The sequence below is a fragment of the Triticum aestivum genome, chromosome 4B (genome assembly GCF_018294505.1).
Source record: "Triticum aestivum cultivar Chinese Spring chromosome 4B, IWGSC CS RefSeq v2.1, whole genome shotgun sequence".
Lineage (NCBI taxonomy): Eukaryota > Viridiplantae > Streptophyta > Magnoliopsida > Poales > Poaceae > Triticum > Triticum aestivum.
In genome coordinates, this window is record NC_057804.1 from 11,812,338 (window position 1) to 11,838,216 (window position 25,879).

The window sequence follows — 25,879 nt, forward strand, 5'->3', positions numbered from 1 at the left end:
ATATCGGCAAACACACCGCGAAAGAATATTACATCGAATAGATCTCCAAGGACATCAAGGAGAACATGGTATTGAGAATCAAAGAGAGAGAAGAAGCCATCTAGCTACTAGGTGTGTGGTAAACTACTCACACTTCATCGAAGAGGTAATTGTGTTGATGTAGAATTCCTCCGTGATCGAATCCCCCTCCGGTAGGACACCGAAAAAGGTCCCTAGATGGGATCTCATGGGTACAGAAATTTGCGGTGGTGGAAAAGTGGTTCGTGGATCCCCTGGATGTTTTCAGGCTATAGGAGTATATATACGCGAAGGAGCTAGGCTAGGAGACCCACGAGGGGCCGACGAGGTAGGGGGGCGCGCCTGTAGGGTGGTAGGTGCGACATATACCAAAGGATGGATAATCATAGTGGGAACCGGTAAGACAACGCCGGTGCCTCGAAGCGGGATGAGGCAAAGACATGCACGCTGGCGGATCTTACCCAGGTTTGGGGCTCTCCTAGGTGATAACACCCTTAGTCCTGCTCTGTAGGGTCTCCGCATGATCACTAAATCAGTAAGTGGCTACAAGAAGCTCCTTGAGCTGTTTTATAGAGGAAGGAGAAGGGCAAGGCTAGCTATCCTCTTCTCTCTATGTGTGGGTGTGAAACCCTAAGAGCTCTACCCTTTGCATGGGTGCCCTGGGTGGTTTATATAGGCCTAGCCCCAGGGTTACAATGGTAATCTGGCTGGATGCGGGTCCAGGCCGTCAGTGTCTATTGGCGCCGGCTTCTCCGCCGGCTGCTGGGGCCCGCCGACTGGTGGGTCCCGCCAGCTGCCGGCTTCTTGGTCGATAGGCTGGGCCCACCGCTAGGGGGTCTTGTCTGCGGCTCATTACTGTTGCCTCGCCCTAGATGACGATGGCTTTGTCGGGGCAAGCATGGCTACGTGCCACCGCCTGGCGGGCGCTTACTGTAGCCTTACCCCGTCTCATCCGCTTGATGGTGCACAAACTTGTAGGGTAAGGGTTGGCCGGCTGCTGGGAGCCGGCTTCCCCTTGGTCCGACTAGACTGGCCTGTCCTCCTTGGGAGGGCTCACTGGCAAGAGGGTCCCGCCGCCTGCGGGCCATACTGACAGTCTGTCGTGGGTGATGTCACGGTCAACAAGGCAACAGTGCCGCGCCAGGCGGGGGATGGCCGACCGGTACGACGCACTGTGGCCACGCCCGCTCCGGGATTCGGGGGTGGCAGGCTTCACTGTAGCCCTGCCCCGTCTTATCACCGTTATGTGGGTGCAAACTTTGAGGGCACATGGGGTGGGCTGCCTGCTAGAGGTCGACCACTCTGGTGGCCGCCTACTTGGAGTTAGCCCACTCTAGGCTGGTATGCTGATCTCTGCCGCCTTCCTGCAGTTGGACGTGCTCCAGTCGGCCACGGGAAGGCGGCCCTTAGTCTTGGATGCTTGAGGGGCACAGTCGGCCCAATGTTTTGAAGAGCGAGGGGGAGCTGGCAAGGCTACCCGTGGTCCTTTACTCCGACAGTAGTCCCCGAAGCTGGCTGGGCTTCCTAGTCAGATGGAGAATGAGAAGCCCAAATGGCTTCCCACTCTACGGGACTAATAGCCGGACTCTGCCTTCACCGAACGCGCCGTCTGGTCGAAATTGAAGCTTGAAGGTGGGAGCTAGGTGGCGCGCACGCCGGGCGTCGGGCCGGCCGCCCACCGTCCGCGTGCCATGCGAAACAAGCCGCCTGGGCCCGCCAGCCAGCCCACGTGCGTACCAGGATGCCGTTGCAGGCTGGGGCCCTCCACTATAGTGCCTCGGCCCACGCACGGATCCGCTGTGGCCGAAGCGGTCGATTGGCATTCTGGGCAGTTGATACACACCTTAATTGGCGCGATAAATGCAGGATCGTGGGGGAGTGGGTGTAGTTAATCCCATGTCCCCAATGCCTCGCCTCCTCGGCTTCGCTGCTCTAAGGCTATAACTAGGGGGAGGAGGAGTGGCGAACGCCCGCGCGCCCACTCTCTCCTCCGCTGTTCTCTTCTTCTTCTTGCTGCTGCTGCTGCTGCTATTCGCCCGCCACTGCACCAAATTCTCTGCCCTCTTGCCGCGCCGTGCCTCGTTGCTGCTAGGCTTCGCGCCCACCACCGCATAATCCGTCCGCTCGAGCCCTTCGACTCCATGGCATGCGCCAGATCGTGGGACGGCTCCAATGTCCATGAGGACCACATCGACTTACTCCGCCGAACGCGGCGGCTGCCCGGCAAGGATTACGTGAGGGTCTGCCTGGCGCCGGAGGGGGAGATTTCGCCGGCGCCAAAGGAGGGCGAATGCGTCGTCTTCAAGTCGCACTTCCTGTGCGGCTTCGGCCTGCCGGCAAGCGGCTTCCTCCGCGCCTTCCTTGACTTCTACGGCCTCTAGCTGCACAACCTCACGCTGAATACGGTGGTGCTGCTATCCGCCTTCGTCGCCCTTTGCGAGGGCTTCCTCGGTGTCCTCCCCACCATCGAACTCTGGGGAGAATTCTTCCATTCGAAGCTCGACACAGTCGCCAAGGGGGTGCCAGCGCAGTGTGACACCTTCGTCGCGGTGCGAAGGCCGGCCACCGAGAACCCGTTCCCCTCCGTCGCGCTGATATTGTTTGTTGTCATACTTCTATGTGAAGAGCATTCACCCATCAGACGACTGGGTCAACCTGCCGGCTTATGTAGCCGGCCTGCCTTCTTAAAAGCGGACCAACTGGAAATACCGGCCCAACATGCTATCGGTTACCGGCGCAGCCGCCATCGCCCGGCTTAAGGTGATGGTGAGGTCGGAATGCTTCACCAGGCCCGACTTGCCGACCGCCTTCGTGGCGCACCAAGTACTCCCGCTCCAAGGCTGGCCACGCGTGATAAGCCAGATGAGCGGGCATCGTGACCCAAGCCGGATGTGCACCTAGGAGATGCCGCACTCGGAGGCAGCTCACTTGGTGAACTACATTTCAAATTGCAAGCTCCCGGAGGAGGAACAATTCGGCAAGGAGCCGTATTCGTGCGTGGATCAGCCGCCAATGGTAGGTCTTCATGTCTTCTTTTTCTTTAGCAGCCAAGTTCTTCTTTGGCCGCCTTGACCAACCGGCTATTAAACAGGGTGCTCTTCTACAGCTGGCGGCCGGCTCCATAGGGATGGAGCGTCAGTTCCTCCTCGACCGGGGGGCGGCTACCTCGGAGGATGATGCAATAGGTGGAGATGGAGAGGCGGGCGGCTCCAGAGGCGGAGGTGGAGTCGATGATTGGCCTGATGACGACGACGAAGAAGCCGCTCCGCGTCGCCAGCAGGCGTCTGACCGGGCGAGCACGAGCTCGACCGCCGCGCCGGCTGCATGAGGCGGCGCGCCGTTGTTGTTCGGCAGCCGGCCGAAGAAGCCCAAGGGCTCGGCCACGGCGACCAAGCAAGAGGAAGCGGCCGTGAAGGCAAACCGCTTCTGCAAGGTCGGGAAGGAACCCCAAATGCTTTCCACGTAATTGCTAGCCTCTTGACGCATTTTCTTTTTTCTGACAAATGTTTTTTTCTAAGTTTTTCTTTCTCTTGCTACAATAGGGCCCCTCTCTTTTTGGAGCGGTCGGTTGCCGGCTCCGTTGTGGGGGCGACAGGGGGCTCCGCTTTCTCCCGCCGTGTAGACCCGCACGCCGAGCTTCAGGCGGCGACGGAGAGGAACACGCGGGGGCGCGTTAGGAGTAGGAGGTGGAGCGGCAGAAGTTGGCGCAGGAGGAGGTGGGTGAGGCCGCGAGGGTGCAGGTCAGCTTCATGGCCAAGACGCAGGCGGACGCCGTAGCTGCAGCGTAGGCAGGGGAGGCCTCACGCGGCCAATCGCCACAGCTCGTCATTCCCCTTCGCGCTGTGGCGCCAATGCCCGAGGCCTCGATGGTGCCGCCTCAAGGGGCCAGCGGCGACCAGTCTGTCATGGAGAGGGAGGAGCGCGATGACGTCGCCCCGGAGATGGAGGTGATTCCACCATCGCCGGCTGCAGCGGACAAAGGCGGCCAGCCCAACATGCCACCCGTGCCACCGGCTGGAGGCGAGCCGGCCGCGGGGGCTGATCTTGTGGTCCAGCCTTCGGGGCACTGTCGCGCCGGGTAGGCGGCCTCGGCGCCGCCTCCGCAGGAGGCCAGGGGTACCGGCTCGTCAACCCAAGACCTGGAAGCGGCTAGCGTCGGCTCGCCAGACTAGGCGCCAGGGGGCGGGACGGCCGTGTTGAACGATGTGGCGCAGGATGTCTGGGTCCGGCTTCAATCTCAGGCCATCGCCCTGAAAACTACAACCAGGAGTTCCTGGTGACACGGACGGCCATCCGGGTTTGCCTCCTAGTTTTTGCTTCTTGCTCTTGTGTTGCTCTGTGGGGGCGCGTCAGCGCATCCACTGGGTGTAGTCCCCGAGTTCTGGGCCGACTGCTGAGGAGGCGGCCTGGAACTTTCAAGTAGGCTCGGGTGCTTACTTGTTTCTTCTTGTTCATTTGTCCTTTTCGCAGGAGTGTCATAATCTCCGCGCTACCGCCTTCAACTCCCAGGTTCGGGATCTGGCCCAGAAGACAGCCGACTGGTTTGAAAGCTGGAGTAAGTGTTCCACCTTCTTTCTCTCGTGGGGGCACGTCAATGCACCAAATGGGTGTAGTCCCCGAGATTCGGGCCGACTGCTGAGCTGTCGGACCAGATCTTTTCTGGCGACTTCTTGCTTATTGATTATTCCTCTTTGTCGTTTTTGGAGAGGCCAATGTTGGCTTGCAGCAGCAACTGGGTGAGGCCCAGACCGTGCTACGCGCCAAGGAGGCGGAGTACATCACGGTGGTCCAGGAGTGCGACAGCCTGGCCAAGCGGTTGGCTGACTAGGAGAAGTGTTACAAGGCGGCCCTTCAGAAGGTGAAGGACAGTGAGGCCGCCCTCCAAGCCAAGTACGAGACCCAGGCGGCGAATTGGGCTGAGTCGGAGCAGGCGTTGAATGACGGCTATGGCCGTATTGAGGACATTGTTAACGGTAGGCCGCCCTCCTTCTCTTTCCTTTATTTGCCATTTGTTGTGTTAGTCCGGCTTCTGACTTTGTATTCTTTTTTTCCTTGGCACAGAGTATTTTCCTGGCCACTCTGTTGCCGCCAGCCAGGTCATCAAGGCCCACCGCGAAGCGCGGAGGCAGGCTGGTGCAGAGATTGCGTTGAATGCTCGTCGGACTCTTGAGGAGCAGCTCCTGGCCATCCAGGCCATATCCAGCCGGCCCACCGGATGCTCCGCCGCCTTCAATGTGTCGGGGCCCAGCTGCTATCTGCCCTCTGGCCCGACACACCGGGGCCGCGTACCCCCAGTCGAACCGCCGATTGGCTCGAAGTGGCCATCGGCCTCTTTGAGGCGTGGAAGGCTTCTTCGGCCTGGGTAGGCGCCAGGCGGGCATTGGAGTTTGTCAGGGCATGGTACCTTGGGCTGGATCTAGCCTAGCTGGCCACGTTTCGGTAGGAGGCCCATGCTGATCTAGTAGCGGTGAGGCCCACTATCGTCCATCGGACCACGGCGATCACCGAGTACACCGACACCAGCATCTTCATCCCCGAGCTAAACGAGGAGGGCGCTGAGGTGGCGGCGGACTTCTTCGGGCTGAACCCGGAGGACGGTGAGGACTCGACGGAGGAGATCGACTCCAGCAATGAGGGCGAGGTAGAGGAAGACGAGGTCGGCGAAGACGCTGCGCCGGGTGATGGAGCACACGGCCAGCCTCAACCCGACCGCGCCTCAAGCAACGTGGCGCGCGTGAACGCGCCGCCTGCTACTGGAGATGATCAGTGCAAGACCCGCCATCCGACCACTCCACCAGCCAACGCCGCCTTCTCTACCAACCTGCCGGGCTCGCCTGTTGTTCCCTTGGCCTAAGCGGCCAATTTTGTCCTGCTTTGTCAATCTTTTGAACAATATTTTGTTAAATTTGCGCAGTTCGACCCACTGGGGGTGTATTAGAACTATGTTGAACTCTGGCTTTCGAAAGCCTTTTGTGAAAATATTATCTTGCATGTGCTATGCTCCTGTCGGCTTCCGACTTTTCTGTCTTTTAAGCTTTTTCCGACTTTTTCCTTGGCCGCCCTCCCTAGGCTGCCGCCTTTCCAGCCGGATAGCTGCTCTGCAGTCTGTGGTTGGGAAAGTACTTGGCCGTTTGGGAGGGTAAGTACTTCAGCCTTCTTAGATGGTGGCAAGGTGAGTGGGAAGCCGGCGAGCCGGCTGCTTAGCAGTCGGTTGGCAGGGCGGGGAGCCGGCTTGTGCTATGCCAACTCATTAGTCCTTAGCCATTTATGGTGTGGGAACCATTGGTTGCCTCTGACTCTTGCTAGTCGGATAGCCGGTCTGCGAGCTGCGGCTTTTGGCAAGAGAGGGCTAGCCGCCAGCACACTACTTGTCTGATTACAGGTAGTGTTTACATAATTCAAGGCGGCAAGTCCCCGGGCCGACTGGTCGAACCCGGTGCAGGACGAAAGAACAAATGTACTAACACATTCATAAGCATAAAAACTTATCATATAGATAAAGGAGGGCAGTCCCCGTGTGCTCCTTGGGGGTCCCAATGTCTTGTACTTAATACAAAAGGTAGCATGATAATACTGCATTTAGCTGTAAAATCTTCGAAGGAGATTTGCATTCGATGGGCGTTAGGACTCCTTGCCGGAATCATCTCTCTTGCGCGCCTTGGGCTTCTGTGCGTCGATCAGGTAGTAGGAGTTGTTGCCCAAGGCCTTGCTGATGATGAAGGGGCCTTCCCAAGGGACCGAGAGCTTGTGCTAGCCGGCTGTTCGCTAGATCAGCCGGAGCCCAAGGTCACCCTCTTGGAAAGATCTTGGATTGACCTTATGACTGTGGTAACGGCGCAGGCTCTGCTGATAGATGGAGGACCGACTGAGTGCTAACAACCGTCCCTCTTCCAACAGATCGACGCCATCTTCTCGTTCTTCCTTTGCCTCCGCCTCCGTGTACATGGTGAGTACAGGTGAGTCGAACTCGATGTCAGTTGGGATGACATCCTCGGCGCCATACACAAGGAAGAAGGGAGTGAAGCCGTTGACTTGTTCGGAGTGGTACGTAGGCTCCAGAGGACAGCCGGTAGCTCCTCAATCCAGCAGCCGGCCCACTGCTCTAGTGGCTCAACCAGTCGGGGCTTGACACCAGAGAGGATGAGGCCGTTTGTTCGCTCAAATTGGTCGTTTGATTGCAGATGGGCAACGGACGCTAAGTCCAGTCGGATGCCCTGTGTCGCGCAAAAACAGGCCAATACTCCTTTGACAAAGTTTGTGCCGTTGTCGGTGATGATGCTGTACGGTACGCCGTACCGGGTTGTGTTGTCTATGATGAAGGTCACAGCAGCCGGCCCATTCAACTTCTTGATTGGCTTTGCTTCAATCCACATGGTAAATTTGTTAACGGCGACAAGTAGATCAGTCATGCCGCCGCGTGCTGTCTTGAATGGTCCCACCATATCCAGCCCCCGCACGGCAAAGGGCTAGGTGAGCGGGATGGTCTTGAGTGCAGAAGCCGGCAGATGTTGCTTGGAGCTGAAAACTTGGCACCCTTTGCAGTGTTTGACTAACTCTTTGGCGTTTTCCAAAGCAGTCGGCCAGAAGAAACCATGGCAGAAAGCCTTGACGACAAGTGATCTTGAGGCCGCGTGCTGGCCACACTCGCCTTGATGGATGTCGTTGAGGATTGCCACTCCCTTCTCTGGCTCAACGCATCGCTGGAAGTCTCCAGTCACGTTGCGCCTAACGAGCTCTCTGTTTACTATTGTGTAGGCTCCGGCTCGGCGTAGAACTTGTCTTGCCGAGATCTCGTCAGTCGGAGCTCTTTGTTCATCAGAAAGTTGAGGATGGACTGGGCCCATCATGGAGCTGTGACTACTTCTATTGTCAACACGGCTACTGCGACTATGGCGGTTGGGATGGGAGCTGGCGGGTAGGAGTCAGCCACCGCCTCTTGTGTCGTTGAAGTCCCCGGGCCGGGTTCTGAAGTCCTCGGGCCGGGTGCGGTTGCCGCAGTCCCCGAGCCGCCTGTTGAAGTCCCCGAGCCGACCGCTGAGGTCCCCAAGCCGGATCCGGCTGCATCGGGATCAGCCGGCATGAAGATGGAGTCGGATTCTGGCGAAGGCTGGACAGACGGCTTGAGGAGGCGCTGAAGGGAGACCCCGGTTGGTATAGCTTGCCGGGTTGAACCTATTCGTGCCAAGGCATCGGCTTGCTCGTTGTCGGCCCGTGGCATGTTGAGGAACTCACACCCTTCAAAATATCCACTGAGTTGTTGAATGCAGAAGCGGTAGCTCGCCATATTTGCATCCTTGGCGTCTGAATGACCAGATGACTGTTGGACCACCAAGTCTGAGTCACCATAGCACTGGATCCGGCGGATGCTGAGTTCCTTGGCCAGCCGGAGCCCGTGTATGAGCGCCTCATACTCGGCCACATTGTTGGAGGCGGCAAAATGGATTTGCAATGTGCATTGGAGCTTGTCGCCTTTGGGTGAGGTGAGGACGATGCCGGCTCCCAGACCGGTGCGCATCTTGGATCCGTCAAAGTGCATCCTCCACTGGGTGGAGTCGGGTGCTGGCGGCAGGTACTGGGTCTCGGCCCAGTCGATGAGGAAGTCGGCTAGCACTTGGGACTCGATGGTGGTGCGGGGCTGGTACAAGATGGTATAAGGAGCCAGCGCGATAGCCCACTTGGCCACCCGGCCAGATGCATTCCGGCTGCCCATGATCTCGGCAAGCGGGGCCGTGACGGGGTGCTCTTGAAAGTAGGGCTTGAGCTTCTTGGCGGCAAACTACATGCCGTATCACATCTTCTGATAGTGGGGGTAGTTCTGCTTTGCGGTTGACAATACTTTGCTCAGGTAATATATCGGCCTCTGGACTAGCTGAACTTTGTCTTCCTCTGGGCGCTAAACCACGATGACCGTGCTGACCACCCGGCTAGTTGTGGCAATATAAAGGAGCATGGGCTCTTTTTCAGTCAGAGTTGCCAGAACAGGCGGTGTGACCAGCATCTTTTTCAAATGGGTAAAGGCTTCATCCACCCGGTCATTCCACTCAAAGTGAGTGGTTTTCTTCATGAGTTGATACAGGGGAAGAGCCTTCTCCCCAAGCCGGCTGATGAAGCGGTTGAGGGAAGCCAGGAATCCGGTGAACTTCTGGACGTCCCGTAGCCGGGTGGGAATCTCCATCCTCTCTATGGCCTTGATCTTCACCGGGTTGTATTCAATGCTGCATTCAGAGACCAGGAAACCAAGGAGTTGGGCGGCTGGCACTCCGAACACACATTTTTCTGGGTTGAGCTTGATCTGAAAGTGGCGCAAGTTGTCGAATGTTTCTTGGAGATACTCTAGCAGGGTGCCGTGCTTCTCCGTCTTCACCACAATATCGTCTACGTAGATGTGGGCATTTCTTCCGAGTTGCTTGAGGAGGCATTTCTGCATGCAACGCTGAAAAGTGGCACCGGCATTTCTCAAGCCGAATGTCATAGTCAGGTAGTAGAAAGCTCCGAATAGTGTGATGAAGGCGGTCTTCAGGCGGTCGGCTGGGTCCAGTTTGATCTGATTGTAACCTGAATAGGCGTCCAAGAAACTCAACAGCTCGCATCCGGCTATGGAGTCTATCACTTGATCAATCCTTTGTAAGGAAAACGGATCCTTGGGGCAGGCTTTGTTGAGGATGGTATAATCTATACACATACATCATTCCTTATTCTTCTTCAGTACGAGGACCGGGTTGGCAAGCCATTCTGGAAAGAACACCTCCATAATGAAGCCGGCTGCCAGAAGCCGGTCTATCTCTTCACCAACAATTCTTTTCTTCTCCTCCGACAGTTGGCGAAGGGGCTGTTTGACTGGTTTTGCATCTTCTCGGACGCTTAGCTTGTGCTCGGCGAAATCCGTCAGAACACCCGACATGTCCTTGGGGGACCATGTGAAAATATCCCGATTCTCACGGAGGAAATCGACGAGCTCGCTTTCCTATTTGCTGTCCAGGTTTGTTCCTACTACAACGAACCTCTTCGGGTGCTCCAAGTCCAGAGGTATCTTCTTTGTTTCCTTGGCCGGCTGGAAGGAGCCCCGAGATTCTGACTCCTTGGGATCGTATGACAGGTCCGACTGCTTGCCGACCATGGCCAGAACCCGGTCAAGATCTTTCTCTCAGTAGCAATCACGAGGGACTCGGCCAGCCGGCTGCTAGCTCCAGCGCAGTTGGAGGACTTCTTGTAGTCTCCGACTATGGTGATGATGCCCTTGGAGCTCGGCATCTTCATATTGTGGTAAGCATAGTGGGACACGACCATGAACTTGGCCAGAGCAGGTCAGCCAAGTAAAGCGTGGTAAGGGCTCTCGAGATCCACTACTTCAAACCAGATTGCTTCGCGGCAGAAGTGATCTTTGTCCCCAAAGAGAACATCTATTTTGATCTGGCCGATTGGGGAGCATGAAAGTCTGGGTACAATTCCATGGAAGACATTCCGACTGGGCAGGAGCTGCTTCTCCTTGATGTTCAGCTTCTCCATGGTGTCATGGTACAGGATGTCGATACTGCTTCCTCCATCAATCAGAACTTGGGAGAGACGAACAGCCCGCCTCTCGGTTGCAAAGGTGGCGTTGAACACCAAGTGTAGGAACACGGAGAGGGCATCACCTCTGGGTGATCAGCTCGGCTCCAACTGATGGGCTTTTCGGACCAGTGCATAAATTCTAGATCTTTGGAGGCGACGATATTGACCTCTTGGTGCTGCCGACGCCGGCTGTGCTTGTCATCGGCTTGGCTTGTAAAGATGACATAGGATGAATGCTCGTCAGGAAACTCGTCTTGAATGGCTCCGACTGCTGGGAGGGCGGCCAACTGTTGAGGAGCCGGTGGAGGCGGGCCAGCAGGCGGAGGAGGCAGCAGTCCCTCGCCCTTGGAGATTTTGGTGAGCCAATGACACTTCCGAGTTGTATGGTTGGATGGCTTCACATTGCTGTGGAACTTCCAGGGTGCGTCGAGGGTTTGCTCGTAGGAGAAGGCAGGCTGGCAAGCCGGCCTACCACCTTTCTGCCGCTTGGGTATGGGCTGCCCTTCTGGGTGCTGGTTGTCAACTATTGCCACTTGCTAGCTAGTGGAAACCGGCATCGAGGCCTTGTGCTTGTTGTCGTTTGGATGCGGGTACCGACTTGTGTCGCCAGCCGGCGTCTTGGGAGCCGAAGGGAGCACCTTTCCGGAGGTATCCACCCGGAGCTCCGACTTCATTGAGGAGTTGGTCATGGCGTACTTGTCTGCTATGATCAGCAGCTCGTCGAGTGTTGCCGGCTCGTCGCAGAGAAGCCGGTGCTTGAGGAGGGTGCCTTCTCGGCACCCGTCGGTGAAGTATTCTATGGCTTGCACCTTGTGCACCCCTTCACAGGAGTTGCGGTGCTAGGCCCAACGCCTCAGGTAGTCGCGACTGGACTCTGTCAGGCCTTGGACGCACCAGGAGAGTTGGCGGGGCTTGGGTGCCCGCTTGTACGTGCTGGTGAAATTGCGGTTGAAGACCTCTGTGAAATCCAGCCAGCTGTTGATGCTGTAGGGCTTGAGGCTATTCAGCCAGGTGCGCGTCGTGCCCTGAAGCATGAGGAGGACGTACTTTACGGCAACACGCGTGTTGCCGTTCACGATGCTGACTGCGGTGGAGTAGTCTATCATCCAATCCTCCGGTTTCACCGAGCCGTTGTAGTTAGGCACGTCTCTTGGGAGCGAGAACCACTTGGGGAAGGGCTCATCGCGGATGCGGGGGCCAAAACAAGGCGACCGACATCATCTTCTTCTTCTAGCGCCAAGGATCACGCTAGGCGGTCGATCCGGTGGTGAGCGTCGTTCTCATCGACTCCTTCACAGTGGCCTAGCTGGTCGCCGAGTGTTGGATGCCCGACAGGAGGCGGAGAAGGATATCGCCGACCGCGAGGCAGAGGAGGAGGCAGGTTATCACCTCGCTGCTCCACAGCTCGTGGGCGGCCGTCTTCGTCGCACTCGATGGTGAAGCGCGTCCGGATGCGGTTTTCAACCGGCTCCTTATCTTTTTGCTCGCGGGCGCCGCCCGCAGTCAGCGTTTGGGAGGTCGCGTCGTGCTCTCGGCGAGGGGGAGGACTCTCGGCGCAGGCGCCGGCTTCTTTCCGTTCTGCGGCCGCGTCGATGAGTTGCTGGACGCGTCGCGTCATGCAGCACAGATAATCTCCATCCAAGCCTTCCAGCTCGTCTACTACCGCCTGCAGGGCACACACGTTCTCGAGCGGCGTGGCGTAGACCGGGCGGTCGGTGCCCAGCATGCTGGCGATGGCCACGGTGCTTCTTGATAGCGCCAAGCTGGCTAGGCCCTCCAGCAGCCAGCGTGCCAGAGGCGGCACGATCAACCTCACATTGATAGGCCTCCGTGAGGCATGTCATGGTGGCTATCCTCTTGCCGTTCTCGATGAGGGCAAGGCGGCGAGCCTCCAACGTCTCGCCGTTGGTGTCCGCCGGAATAGGCGCAGACAAGTCGTGCAATGCTGTCTGCAGAGTGTCGCGGGAGTTCTCGCTGGAGGCGGCGCCGTGGCTGATGACAACCACCTCGATGACAATGCTGCCGCTGCTGTCAGTGCGAGGAAGAGGGTCGTCAATGACCACCACGTTGGTGGGGAAGGTGTCGAGGGATGCCGTGTCCGAGTTGACAAGCATCGGGTCGGTGGAGCCGATCGACTCTAGATCGGAGGTGGGCTCGTTGATGATGTCGAGCTTGCCAAGGAGGTCAATGAGGCAGCTCTCGGAGCTGGTCGTGCCTGTGCCTGGCGTGGGCTCGTCGATGAGGTGAACCTCACCGCGAAGATCGGCGAGGTGGCTAGCTCAACAGGCGGCGTCGACACCATGCAGCAAGTCGGGGCAAGCGCCATAGGGCGTGCCGGGCTGGCTATGCTTGCTGGGATGGAACAAGTTTCCCGTCCAGAGCAGGTCTCCGGACGACGGTGCACCTGGCCCCATGGTGGGCGCGAAATGTCGGGTGGTAGGTGCTACATATGCCAAAGGATGGCTAATCATAGTGGGAACCAGTAAGACATCGTCGGTGCCAGGAAGCGGGAAAAGGCGAAGACATGCACGCCGGTGGATCTTACCCAGGTTTGGGGCTCTCCTAGGAGATAACACCCTTAGTCCTGCTCTATGGGGTCTCCACATGATCACTAAATCAGTAAGTGGCTACAAGAGGCTCCTTGAGCTGTTTGCTAGAGGAAGAAGAAGGGCAAGTCTAGCTATCCTCTTCTCTGTGTGTTTGTGTGTGAAACCCTAAGAGCTCAACCCTTTGCATGGGTGCCCTGGGGGGTTTATATAGGCCTACCCCCAGGGGTACAATGGTAATCTGGCTGATGCGGGTCCAGGCCATCAGTATCAATTGGCGTCGGCTTCTCCACCGGCTACTGGGGCCCGCCGACTGGTGGGTCCCGCCGGCTGCCGACTTCTTGGTCGACAGGCTGGGCCCACTGCTTGGGAGGCTTGTCGGCGGCTCATTACTGTTACATCGCCATAGATGGCGATGGCTTTGTCGGGGCAAGCATGGCTATAGTGCCGCCGCCTAGCTGGCGCTTACTGTAGCCTTACCCCATCTCATCCGCTTGATTGTGCACAAACTTCCAGGGTAAGGGTTGGCTGCCTGCTGGGAACCGGCTTCCCCTTGGGCCGACTGGACTGGCCTGGCCGCCTTAGGAGGGCTCACTGGCAAGAGGGGCCCGCCGCCTGCGGGCCGTACTGATAGTCTGTCATGGTTGATGTCACGGTAAACATGGCAACAGTGCCGCACCGGGCGGGGGATGACCGACCGGTATGATGCACTATGGCCACGCCCGCTCCAGAATTCGGGGGTGGCTTGCTTCACTGTAGCGACGCCCCGTCTTATCGCCATTATGTGGGTGCAAACTTTGAGGGCACATGGGGTGGGCCGCCTGCTATAGGTTGGCCACTCTGGTGGCCACCTACTAGGAGTCGGCCCACTCTAGGCTGGTATGCTAATCTCTATCGCCTTCCTACAGTCGGCCTTGCTCCAGCTGGAAACAGGAAGGCGTCCCTTCATCTTGGATGCTTGAGGGGCGCAGTCGGCCCAATGTTTTGAAGAGCCATGGGGAGCCGACAAGACTGGGCGTCGTGCGGGTAAGTCTTGATTCTTTTGCTTCTTCATTTGTCTTGAATAGTTGGTTACGTTCTGGCACAGGCGATGCTGACACCGGTTGTTGGTGCAGCGGCGTTGGGCGGGGGAGGCGGCGAGGCGGGCGGAGCCAGGTCCTCGCATGGGGCGGTGCCGAGCCGCCCGCACGGGAAAGGCAGCATCGCGCCCGACCCCGGGCCCTGAAGCGCATGGCGGACCCGGCCGATCCTGGAAGGCCGGCCAAGAAGAGGTGCGGGAAGCCGACCCCGGTCCCATTCTTGACGGGGTAAGTCTTATTTCCTGCCTGCGCCTGGATTCCTTGAGTCAGTCTTGTTTCTTGCTTGCTTATCCTTTCTTCTTCTTCAAGTCGCCGATCGCGCTGGCGAGGGCGGCGGCGGAGGCCGCGGCCGCCAAGGGGGCCGCGTTCCGCAGGATCCGGTCCGACCTCGCCGGCCTGGCCTGGGAGGAGGGACGGGGTGACTCGGACCTCGGCCTGGACCCGAACGACATCGAGGCCTTGGCCTGGCGGGACAGGAACCAGGCCGAGGTGGAGTTGGAGGCGGCGTCGGTCCAAGCTTGGACCGATGCGGTGGCGGCGTGGATGCGAGGCGGCGCAGAGCCGGCCTGGTGCGAGATGCTGGAGGGCACAATGGTGGCGGTGACGGTTTTTGAGCCGTCGACGGTGAGGGAGCGCGGCCGCGGACGCCAGGCTGAGGTGGTGGTCCTCGATCGGGAGGTCATGGAGGTGGGGTGCGATACCCCGCCGTGAGCGTGCGGGGGCCGATGGTGGTGGTGGCGGCGTCGTCTTGGAGGAGGCGCCGCGGGTGGCGGCACCGGAAGCGCCACCGGCTATGGGGGAGGCACAGCAGGCGGCGGTGCCTGAGGTGGCGACGCAGGGCGTCCCGGCATCTGAGGAGGTGCTGACGACGCCAGGAGGAGCGTCGGAGGAAGTGCTGGCCGCGTCGCAAACGGCCAGCGGTGGGCGTACCTTTGTGCTCCATCCTGGAGGGCACCGAGCTGCCATGCTGCAGCCCACGCGAAGCGGGAGCGCAGCCTTCTTTGGGCCTCAGACCCTGGAGGAGGCAGCGCTGGACGCTGTTAGCCGTCGTCTACGAGGCCGGACGGAGCGGCTCGACGCCTTCGCCCAGGCCGAGGTGGAGCAAACGCGCGACCTGGAGCGCGCCGTCTTGGTAAGTTCCTTTTTCTTCTGTTTTCTTGTATTTTCTTCTTTGTGGGGGTGTGCCAGCGCACCCACTGGGTGTAGCCCCCGAGGTTCGGGCCAACTATGTAGTAGTTGGGTCGAATCTTAGGAGCATTGGCCTTGTTCTCACTTTGGTCTGCTTTCAGCATCTTGACCCCTTCCGGGTTGCCGCCTTCAACCGGCTCCTGGGCAAGTATCGGCAGCTCAAGGAGCAACTCGCTGCCAAGGAGGAGGAGCTTCGCGTCGCCGCAGGTACTTTTGTGCTCTTCTCTGGTGGGGGCGTGCTAGCGCACCCACTGGTGTAGCCCCCAAGATTTGGGTCTGTTGGGTTGAATCTTAAGTCTTTGTCTTTTTTCCTTCTGCTGAATTCTTCTATCCTGCAGCCGAGGTGCAGGCTTGGCGGACCAGGCTGCTCCGGGCTGGTCATCATTATTATCGGTTTGTTGCCGATACCGGTCGTCTTGGCGTTGAGGCAGCGCAGGCGAGGACGGAGGCGGCTGCGGCCCGACGGTCTCTTGACGAGGCCAACCGGCTGCACGAGCAGCTGGCGGGTCACAAGAGCAGCCTCAAGGACGAGGTGGAGCGTCTTAAGGCGGAGGCCGCCAAGGTGGTGGAGACGCAGCAGGCCCTGGTCGAGGTGGACCAGCAGCGCGGCCAGCTGGCCGACGACAAGGGCCGGCTCCAGGCCGAGGTGGATCGTCCGCGGGAGCAGGCCACCGCGGCTGAGGGGGCTCGCCAGGACGAGGCTCGCCGTCGTGAGGCGGCCGAAAAGCCGGCCGAAGACAAGGATGCCGAGCTGAAGGCGGCCCTTGCTAAGGCGGCCGACATGGAGAAGGCGCTCGGGGAGCGTGACCGCGTCTTGGAGCGGGAGCGACGTGGTATGTTGCTCGAGGCGCAACACCTGGAAGAGTCCTTCTCCAGTAAGTGCTGCTTCTCATAGTTTGCTGGGTCGGGACCCGGCCCTTCCTTCCTTGTTGTTCTTTTAAATTGCTTCTTCTTTTGCGACAAGGGCCTTCCCGGAGACGCAGCGACTGGTGGAGGAAGCCGTCCGCTATCAGCGCGACCCGACCGACGTTGCTGGGTCGGGGACGGATCCGCTGACGGCCTAGACCTTCTCGGAGATTATTGCCGCTGCTGAGGCCCGCCTGCGGGTCTTGGCGATGCAGATGGAGCGGCTGTCCCGGGCCGGCAACGCGATGACGAAGGCCCTGTGGCTGGACTCCGTCCATCCGCGCAGCTTGTCGTGCCTGGCGCGCTGGTTGGAGATGGGCCCGGATCGCTTCAGTGACTGGCGTGTCTCTGCCGCCCGGGCCGGTGCTGAGATGGCGCTCCGGATCGCGCTGTCTTGGCATCCGGATCTTCAGCAGGACGCGTTGATGGGTCAGCGCGCTGGTTCGGAGCAGGTACCGCAGGAGCAAGCCAGTCGGATTGCCTCTCGGGCCAGCTACATCGCCGAGTTCGCCTTCCATGATGAGTTCCATCCAGAGAGGATGGAAGACGGCGGGGTCATGGATGGAAACGACTACGGGTTGCTTCTTCGCGACCCGGAGGGCAGCTCGGAGGAGACAGGTGTCTACGGCGACGCGGAGGCCGAAGAGGACACTGGTGCCTCGCTGGACCCGGAGGCCGGTAGGGGAGAGCCATCGATGTTGCGACGCAGCGCTGGGGATGCCTGAGAATCTTTGTAGAAAACTTTGTTAAGTAGCAGGTCCACCCACCCACTGGGGTTTTTAAGGGTATAATGAACTCGGGCCGTGGGCCTTTGCTTTAATCATTTGTGTGTAAATGTTGTGAGTGTTTGTTTGCTTTTTGCCTTCCGCTTTTTCGAACTAATTTCATGTGTTTCTCCTCTCTGAAACCTCCCCCCGCGAGTCAGACGGCCGAGGCTCCGGTCCGTGACAAGGAGTTCGATTATTCGAGAGGTGCGCGCAGGAGTTAGGTCTTTAGAAGCGTTAAGCGCGAGCGAAACACCCACTGGGCCGACTGGCGGCAATCCGGCTTGGCCGGTTGGTGAGCAGCCGGTCATGCGGCTGACTTTAGTTGATGAGCGATGGGCCGGGTTGATCGACCCGACGGCTTTTGACTTAGTGTGTGAATCATATGGTAGCTTTGGCCCATTGTGCTTGCCCGCCGTCAGCCAGAGCTGGATCTGCGGTTTTTGGGCGAAGTGGGCGACCGTGGCATGCTAACTTTATCAGGAATCACCAAGTAAAGCAGTGGGGTGGGGACCAAGCCGGCCTGCCCCCGAGCCCTCGGGTTGAGCGAGTCGAGCCGGCGGCCGGGTTCGGTAGTAAAGTGATGAAAAATATGGAAGCAATAAATTGGTCGGCCAAAGGAAGCCCCCAAGTCTCGTTCGGGGTCCCCATAGTTTCATATGCTTACAAAAGCCGATGATACATACATTCATGCGGCTAACTGTAAAACGGTCGGAGGAGTTCTGCGTTCCACGACCAGGTCATTTCTTCGCTGGCGGTATCCCTCTTGCGCTTCTTTGACTTGCGCGCGTCGATGAGGTAGTAGGCGTTGCGGTTGTGCAAGGCACTGCTTACGATGAATGGGCCCTCCCATGGAGAGGACAGCTTGTGCTGGCCTGCCTGCTCTTGGACGAGTCAGAGGACGAGGTCGCCTTCGCGGAATGCGAGAGGCTTGATCTTCTTGCTGTGGTAGTGCCTCAGGCCTTGCTAGCAGATAGCCGAACGGCTAAGTGCCAGAAGGCGTGCTTCTTCAAGTAGGTCAATGCCGTCTTCGCGTGCCTCTCTTGCTTCGGCTTCGGTGTACATCGCGACACGCGGCGAGTCGAACTCGACGTCGGTCGGGATGACGGCTTCGGATCCGTAGACGAGGAAGAACGGGGTGAACTCGATCGACCGGTTTGGTGTTGTGTGCAGACTCTAGAGAACTGTAGGCAACTCATCCAGCCAACTGCCGGGTGAGCGGATGAGTGGCTCGATGAGTCGCGGCTTGATGCCGGACAGGATGAGTCCGTTGGCCCGCTCGACCTGCCCGTTGGATTGTGGATGTGCCACGGAGGCCAGGTCGAGGCGGATGCCGGAGACGGAGCAGTATTGTTCGAGCGCGCCCTTGGCGAAGTTGGTGCCATTGTCGGTGATGATGCTGTTCGGCATACCGTGGCGCACCGCTATATCCTTGATGAAACGGACGGCTGTTGGCCCGTCCAGTTTCTTTATCGGTCTTGCCTCGACCCACTTGGTGAATTTGTCTACTGCTACCAGCAAGTGCGTCATGCCTCCTCGATTGGTTTTGAAGGGTCCCACCATGTCGAGTCCCCAGACCGCAAAGGGCCAAGCGATCGGTATGGTGTGGAGTGCTGACGCCGGCTGGTGGTTGCGTTTGCTGAAACGTTGGCATCCTTCGCACTTGAGGACAAGCGACTCGGCGTCTTCGAGGGTCGTCAGTCTATAGAAGCCGTGGCGGAACGCCGTGCCCACGAGGGATCGTGATGCGGCGTGGTGCCCTCACTCGCCCTGGTGAATGTCGAGGAGGATGTCGATGCCGCGATCCTGCTCGACGCAGCGCTGGAACACGCCGGTAGAGCTGCGCTTGATGAGCTCGTTGTTGATGATGCTGTAGGCGGATGCCCGAAGATGAATTTGCCGAGCCTCGGTCTCGTCCATGGGGAGAACCCCGTTCTCCAGAAATTCTAATATCGGCAAGGCCCAAGATGGGGCCGCGACCATGGTGAAGACGGCCACCAGGGTGGGTTCCGAGTCGGCGGCCCCTGAGCCGGGTTGAGTAGCCCCCGAGTTGGGGACGATGATACGTCTCCAACGTATCTATAATTTTTGATTGCTCCATGCTACTTTATCTACTGTTTTAGGCAATATTGGGCTTTATTATCCACTTCTATATTATTTTGGGACTAACCTATTAATCGGAGGCCCAGCCCAGATTTGCTGTTTTATGCCTATTTCAGTGTTTCGAGGAAAAGGAATTTCAGACAGAGTCAAAATGGAACGAAATCAACTAGAGAAGTTATTTTTAGAAGGCAAGCCACCCGATGGACTTGGAGTGCACGTCAGGAGATACGGGAGGTGCTCACGAGGGTGGGGGACGCGCCCACCCCCCTTAAACTTCCAGAACAGAAGATAGATCGGGAGTTCCACCGCCGCAAGCCTCTGTAGCCACCAAAAACCTCTCGGGAGCCCGTTCAGGCACCCTGCCGGAGGGGGATTGTTGGAGATATACCCCGCGGTGTAACCCAGCCGGAAGTATAACCCGACCGGACATGGCGACTCACTAATGACCCGCCCTGACTAGATGACTCACTAAGTGACCCGCCAGAGCCTGGCCACTTATCGGTGACCTGGCAAGCGGATCAGAGGAGCGACAAGACCCGGGGGCCCAAGAGGCTCAAGGCCCAGAAGGCCGTCTTACGTTATGGTAGGCCGACTTAAGAGGAAAGGCGAGAGGAATATCTCCCTTACAAGGAATCAAGACCCGAACTTGTATCCGGCTTGTAGTAGAAGATAGGCTAGTCCAATCCTATTTGGACTCCACATGTAACCCGCCCCTCTAAATTATATAAGGAGGTGCAGGGCTCCCCAAAGAGGGACAAGCAACAAGAAACAATATCTAGGGCTAGACACAAGGAGGAGAGCCGGCTTACGGCGACTCTCTCAAGATCATAATGAGACCTAGACACAAACAGCATGTAGGGTTGTTACCGGACGATGTTTCCCGAGGCCCGAAGCTGTCTAAACCCTTGTCTTGTGTTGCGTCTCTCGATTCCGCTCAACCCCTCTCAAGCTACCACATAGATGTGTTGGCCTCGCGACTAAGTCCTCACACTAAGGACATCTGACGTGTTAATTCCACGACAGTTGGCACCCATCGTGGGGCTGCGCATGGTGGTGTTGAGTTTCTTGGAGGGATCTGTTTCTAGGGTTTCGAGAAGTTTGCAATTTGTTTTGGGTGAAGAAAGATTCAGATTAGAAGGATTCACATCAACCGCAAGTTCATCGGTCAAGATCAGAGTGGCTGCGCCTGTGCGTCATCGCTATCATAAGGTCAATCTGGTTGAGATTGATTCTATTGCAAAGCTGCTCAATTCGGCTGCTATAGTCGCAAGTCATTGAGACCCACATGGTTTCTATCTGAGCGAGTGCAAATTTACTCGAGTTACAGCCAATCTGTCCGACCAGTACAAGAATCAAGTCGCCGAGACCGATGGGATTTTGATTGCACGCATCAATGTAAGCTGTGGAATTATCCTTGAGATCATTTTGACCATGTAGCGTCAGGAAGGTACCTGACCGGCTGGTTACTACTGCCCCTCCGATCGTGCAACCCATGAGGCAGGAGCTGGTGGGGTAAAATCCTGAGGCAAAAGTACTACTCTTTCCATTACGTCAAACGGTCAAAGCGTCAAGTCCGATCAGTTCAATTAGCAAAAAGTTGTGTGGAGTTTTTGAAGATGTCAGCGGAAGAATTCACAGGAAGATGGGTTAGCTCGTTTACCAAAACCATGCTAGCACTACTAATCCACGTATGGATCAAGGAATCATACGTCTCTAAATATCAAAATACGAGTATATCAACATGACACGTCAGCCGGCCTCCGCCAAGACCTGTCCGTCAGCCGTCGCGCTGCCTCCATGGCCTTCACTGGCCCGTCTCCTTTGACCATGAGCCGCTAGTGGCCCGTCTTCGCTTTTGCAGCCAGGGCCCTTGTTATGGCTTACCTGAGTCGCCGCGGCCGGGCGCCTTTTCCCGCTGAGCCGCTGCTATGATCGACTCCGGCACGCTTTCCACCGGTTCGCCGTCTCACTGTTCACGGGCGCCCGCGCGAGACCGGTTTGCCCTGGCCTTGAGCCGTCGTTCGTACCGCCCGTGTGAGGCCCGGCTACCAGATCCGCCCACTCTGCTCCGAGCTGCCGACGCTGTAGTGCTTCGCCTCCACCGGCCGTTCTGCTGACTTACGCCCCTACATCCCGACCATTTCGCCGGCGCTGGTCCTCCTGCACCTTCAGCCACCCAAGCCCCGCCGAGTCACACCTCAACCACGGGAGTTGGAAGTCGCCACCAAGTTGGTCTCGGCCTGCGCCTCTCAGCTGCAAAGCCGCCCGTTTTGTCGGGCCACACTTGCCGCGAGCCGCCGGCACCCCTCTGCAGCTGCAGCACCAGCCTTAACCCTCTGTTGCTACAGTGATTACCTGGGTCTGTATAGTCTCAACGCTCACTTCACCTGTAGCCTGTCGCTGTGGCTGCGACCCGCCATGTCCTTGTATTACTTCAGACGCGCTTCTCCACATGCCGCTGTTGCCGGTTCATCTCCGTTCCAAGTTACTACTGCATCCCACATAAAACCAAGTACTGGTAGTACTTTGTCTGTTCAAAAGTTGAAATCGCAGTACAGGACATCCCGGACAGATTCTAGCAGACATTTTATGTCTGTTGTTCAAATACATCAGGTGATATCTATCCGTTTAAGTTTATTTTATTAAACATATTGTTTACATCAAAGAACAATTACACTGGTCTATGGTATTTTTTCGTAGGACCATTATTTATTACAAAGGTGTCACAAAAGAGCGTGCGCCAATATTATTTTTGCGCTAGCATGTTCGTGCCGTGTTCTGGACGGATGTGTGAGCAAGTCGCCGCCCTCGCTACATCAACACACGCAACAGACTCATCGTCCGCGCCCGTGGCCGACTCATTCGCGTCCTTTCCGTTTCCAACACCGCGGCCGACTCGCCCGCGTCCTTGTCGTTTCCACCGCTGCGGCCGACTCTTTTGTCCGCGCCGGCTTACAACGCTGGTGCCGACCTTCCCCGGACGCACTAGCTTATAAAAACTGCGGCCGGTTCACCCGTGAGTGATTTCAGTTTCACCATAAGAAGTTATCAACTCCATGGTGGATTATTTTCAGCCTAACATATCAGGTGATATCCATCTAAGATTATTTTATCAGCACATATTGTTTTTGTCAAAATACAATAACTTTGGTATGTACACCTTTATGTGCAGGACGATGATTCATCATAAAGATGGTGTAATGCCATATTCATGGAGTGTGCGGTAGCATAATCATGCAACGGCATCGGCGACCGCTTACTGTTCAACAGGTGGGTGCAAGCCACCGCCCCTGCGGTCTGATCTACATCAACGCGCCAGCCGATTCACACGTCTGTGGCGGCTTACAATGTGACGGGCGACTTAACCGTCCACCCCCGTGGCCGACTCGGTGTCTGAGTGGCTTACTTCTCCCGTGGTTGACTTGCTCGTCCGCACCGGCTTACAACACCGCGGCTGACTCATCTGTCCGCTCCCGTGGCCGACTCTCCCGTCATTGATTTCAACCTTACCGCAATGATCATCAACGCTGCGACGGATTAATTCCGGCTCAACACATCAGGTGAAATCCATACAGTATATTTTATATTATATATTGCTTTCTTTAAAAGAGCAATTACTCTGGCTTGCAAGTTCTCCAGTGCAGGACAAGTTATGTCACTGAGATGTTGAATGACTCATACCGGTTTATATCACGGTCAAATATGGAGAGTCTCAAGCCAACTCCTCGAGTAGTCTTAAAACTCGGGGGCTACAGTGACATGACTCGGGAACTCCGGGTCATGGGAGGGGATGATAACCCGGTACCAGAGGGCACTACCATACTGATGAAAATTCCGGTTTAAAATCCGGTTGAAGAGACATCTTTCTCCCGCAAAGCTTTGAAGTTTTCAAAACAGGTTCAACATCCGAATCAAGTTAAATTTGTCCCTTACAAAGCTTTGAGGATCTCAATATCCGGTTTAAGAAATTCCGGTTCAAAACATGGGTATCCTGCTTTACGGCTTATCTTATTATGGTCACTTGGGGGCTTCCTGCTCATCGGGCATAGCTATCAGTACCCTCTTGATAGGCGCAATGCCAAAATTTATACGGTCATTTGGGGGCTTCCTGTTCAAACATAGGTCGTATTCGAACCAAAGAGAACATAGCTGTCGATACCCTTTTGATTAGCAAACTGCTGAACCTACTTGGGGGCTTCTTGATCATATCCGAATCATAGCTCAACCCCTTTGGGAATCGACGTGGATCGTATTCGAATCAGCGTTGTTAAACAACTCTTATGGTCACTTGGGGGCTTCCTGTTCAAACATAGGTCATATTCGAACCAAAGAGAACATAGCCGTCGATACCCACTTGATCGTCATCGCCAAGCCACTGGGGGCTATATGATCGTATTCGAATCTTAGCTTAACCCCTTTGGAACTGTTTACTGATCGTGTCCGAATCAGAAACCCCAAAAAGTTTTATTCTATCTCTGGTAAAGTTTATTGTAGCCACAATTACTTAACTTGAGACCTTTTGGGGATTATATGTTAAATGTATATAATTGTTTTATGATTAACCGGCTTGACTTTTGACTATAAGTCGCCAGATTATGACAACCATCATTTATATGGAAGCATTGGCTTCTAAGGATTGGTTATCACCCTTATTACACAGGTCATATAACCCGGCAGTACAAATTCAATATTATAGTAGTCATTTGGGGGTTTTCCTGTTCAAATATAGGTCGTATTCGAACCAAAGAGAACATAGCTGTCGATACCCACTTCGATCGGCATAGCCAACACCACTGGGGGCTATATGATCGTATTCAAATCTTAGCTTAACCCCTTTGGGACAGTTTACTGATCGTATTCAAATCAGAAGCCTCAAATTTTTTATCTATTTTTATACAGTCACAAGTATTTGAGTTGTCACAAATATCTTATGTGTCGTCTTTTACAGAGTTGAGTTATCAACTTCACTGTCCGGTCACATAAACCAGCGGAATCATTCAAAGGATCATATGGATCTTGTGATCTACTTGTGTGCAGGATAAGACTACATTTGGGTGGTTACCCGCCCTGGCTTTTGACGTTAAGTCGCCAGGGCGTATGTTGTTTAAACTCTGTACAGGATTTGCAGAACTATGACTTATATAAATGCTTTAGTCCAAACTCATCACTGAAATTGGTGTCTTAAAAGGGTTATCAATTATTGATTTTCTCAAGGGTTATAGGCCACCGGGTTACAATGAATACGCATTAAGTCGTCATTGGCCAAGAGCCACCAGGTATTTAAACTCTGGATTTACTTGTCAACCGATGAGGTATTTACATCTTTAATAGCCAAAACTGGCTGGATTTTCATGATGATATTGAATGATTGAGGTTTTCATACCGGATTATATTGATCAAATCTTAAATAGCCAACATGGTTGGATTTCTATTGTGATTATCAATAACCAGTGTTATGATGGAGGTTTTCAAAGTCGCTTTAGAGCAATGGCTATTATTTTATCAATGGATATGATTTATTCTACAATGAAAGGAATAGTCCCGAGTCGCTGCAGGCTTACGACCCGGCACTTGAGGGCTACATTATTCAAATCGAGATTACATCAAATATACAAGTCCCATGCCACTGCCAGCATGCACCATGGCACTTGGGGGCTAATGCAAAGTCAATTTTTGCTCAACTTATTGAATACCCGACTCATCACATTTTAAATGAGCCGGCCCTTGGGGGCTACTAATTGCTCCTGTCAACAATTCAAGGTACACAAATTTTCATTTATTATTGAAGAAATCCACTGCTCAGTTGGTAAAGCACAAATCTCTCAACCTTGTGGACGTGGGTTCACGCCTCATGATGGGGGTTACATTATATGTTGTTCTTTTCAAAGAAGTATATATAAAGTACTAGCTCAATATTATCTTACTGAGCCGGCCCTTGGAGGCTACACTGGTTGAAGTTTTTATGAGCATAAGGCAATTACAAGTCCGAGGTTGCTGCAAGTATGACAACCCGGAACTTGGGGGCTACCTATGTGGAATATTCAGTTTATGACTAATGATTGAGATTAACAAACCGGATTTCTTCTTTGGTTGCAACACTTATATTGGAGTAAGTCTTAAGCTATCACTATGTTCTCCTCTTAAGACTTGGGGGCTACAGGTATTATGCATATATAGGGAGGAACATCTTCAAATTTTCAGTTTTGAGCAAATCAGGAAGATCAATTACATGACCTGGTGTCAACAACAATCATGACTCGACATCATCGGTCTTTTATAACCCGGAGTTTTTGGGTAATGATAAACCAGCAAGTTTTATATCTTCAAGACGGCTGAATATCAGATGAGTATTTGAAGACCAAAATTATTTAACCCGGCGCCTTGGAAGCTGACTCAAGTGGATTATTTTTCACAATATTTTTCTGTGAGAAACCAACATCATCAAATTGATTGTGAAGCTGGTCTATTGACCCGGATTTTCTAGAAGAAGGAAATGGCCAGGACTTAAGGATGTTCAGGTGCCGGTTTACTAGAATTCTTAACCCGGAGCGCAACCTGTCAAATTTGTTCTTGTGTTTATTTTACAGCATAAGTTTACCATGGATAAATCCAAGCTAAACTTGGGGGCTAATGTCGGGGATATACCCCGCGGTGTAACCCGGCCGGAAGTATAACCCGGCTGGACTTGGCGACTCACTAATGACCCGCCCTGACTGGACGACTC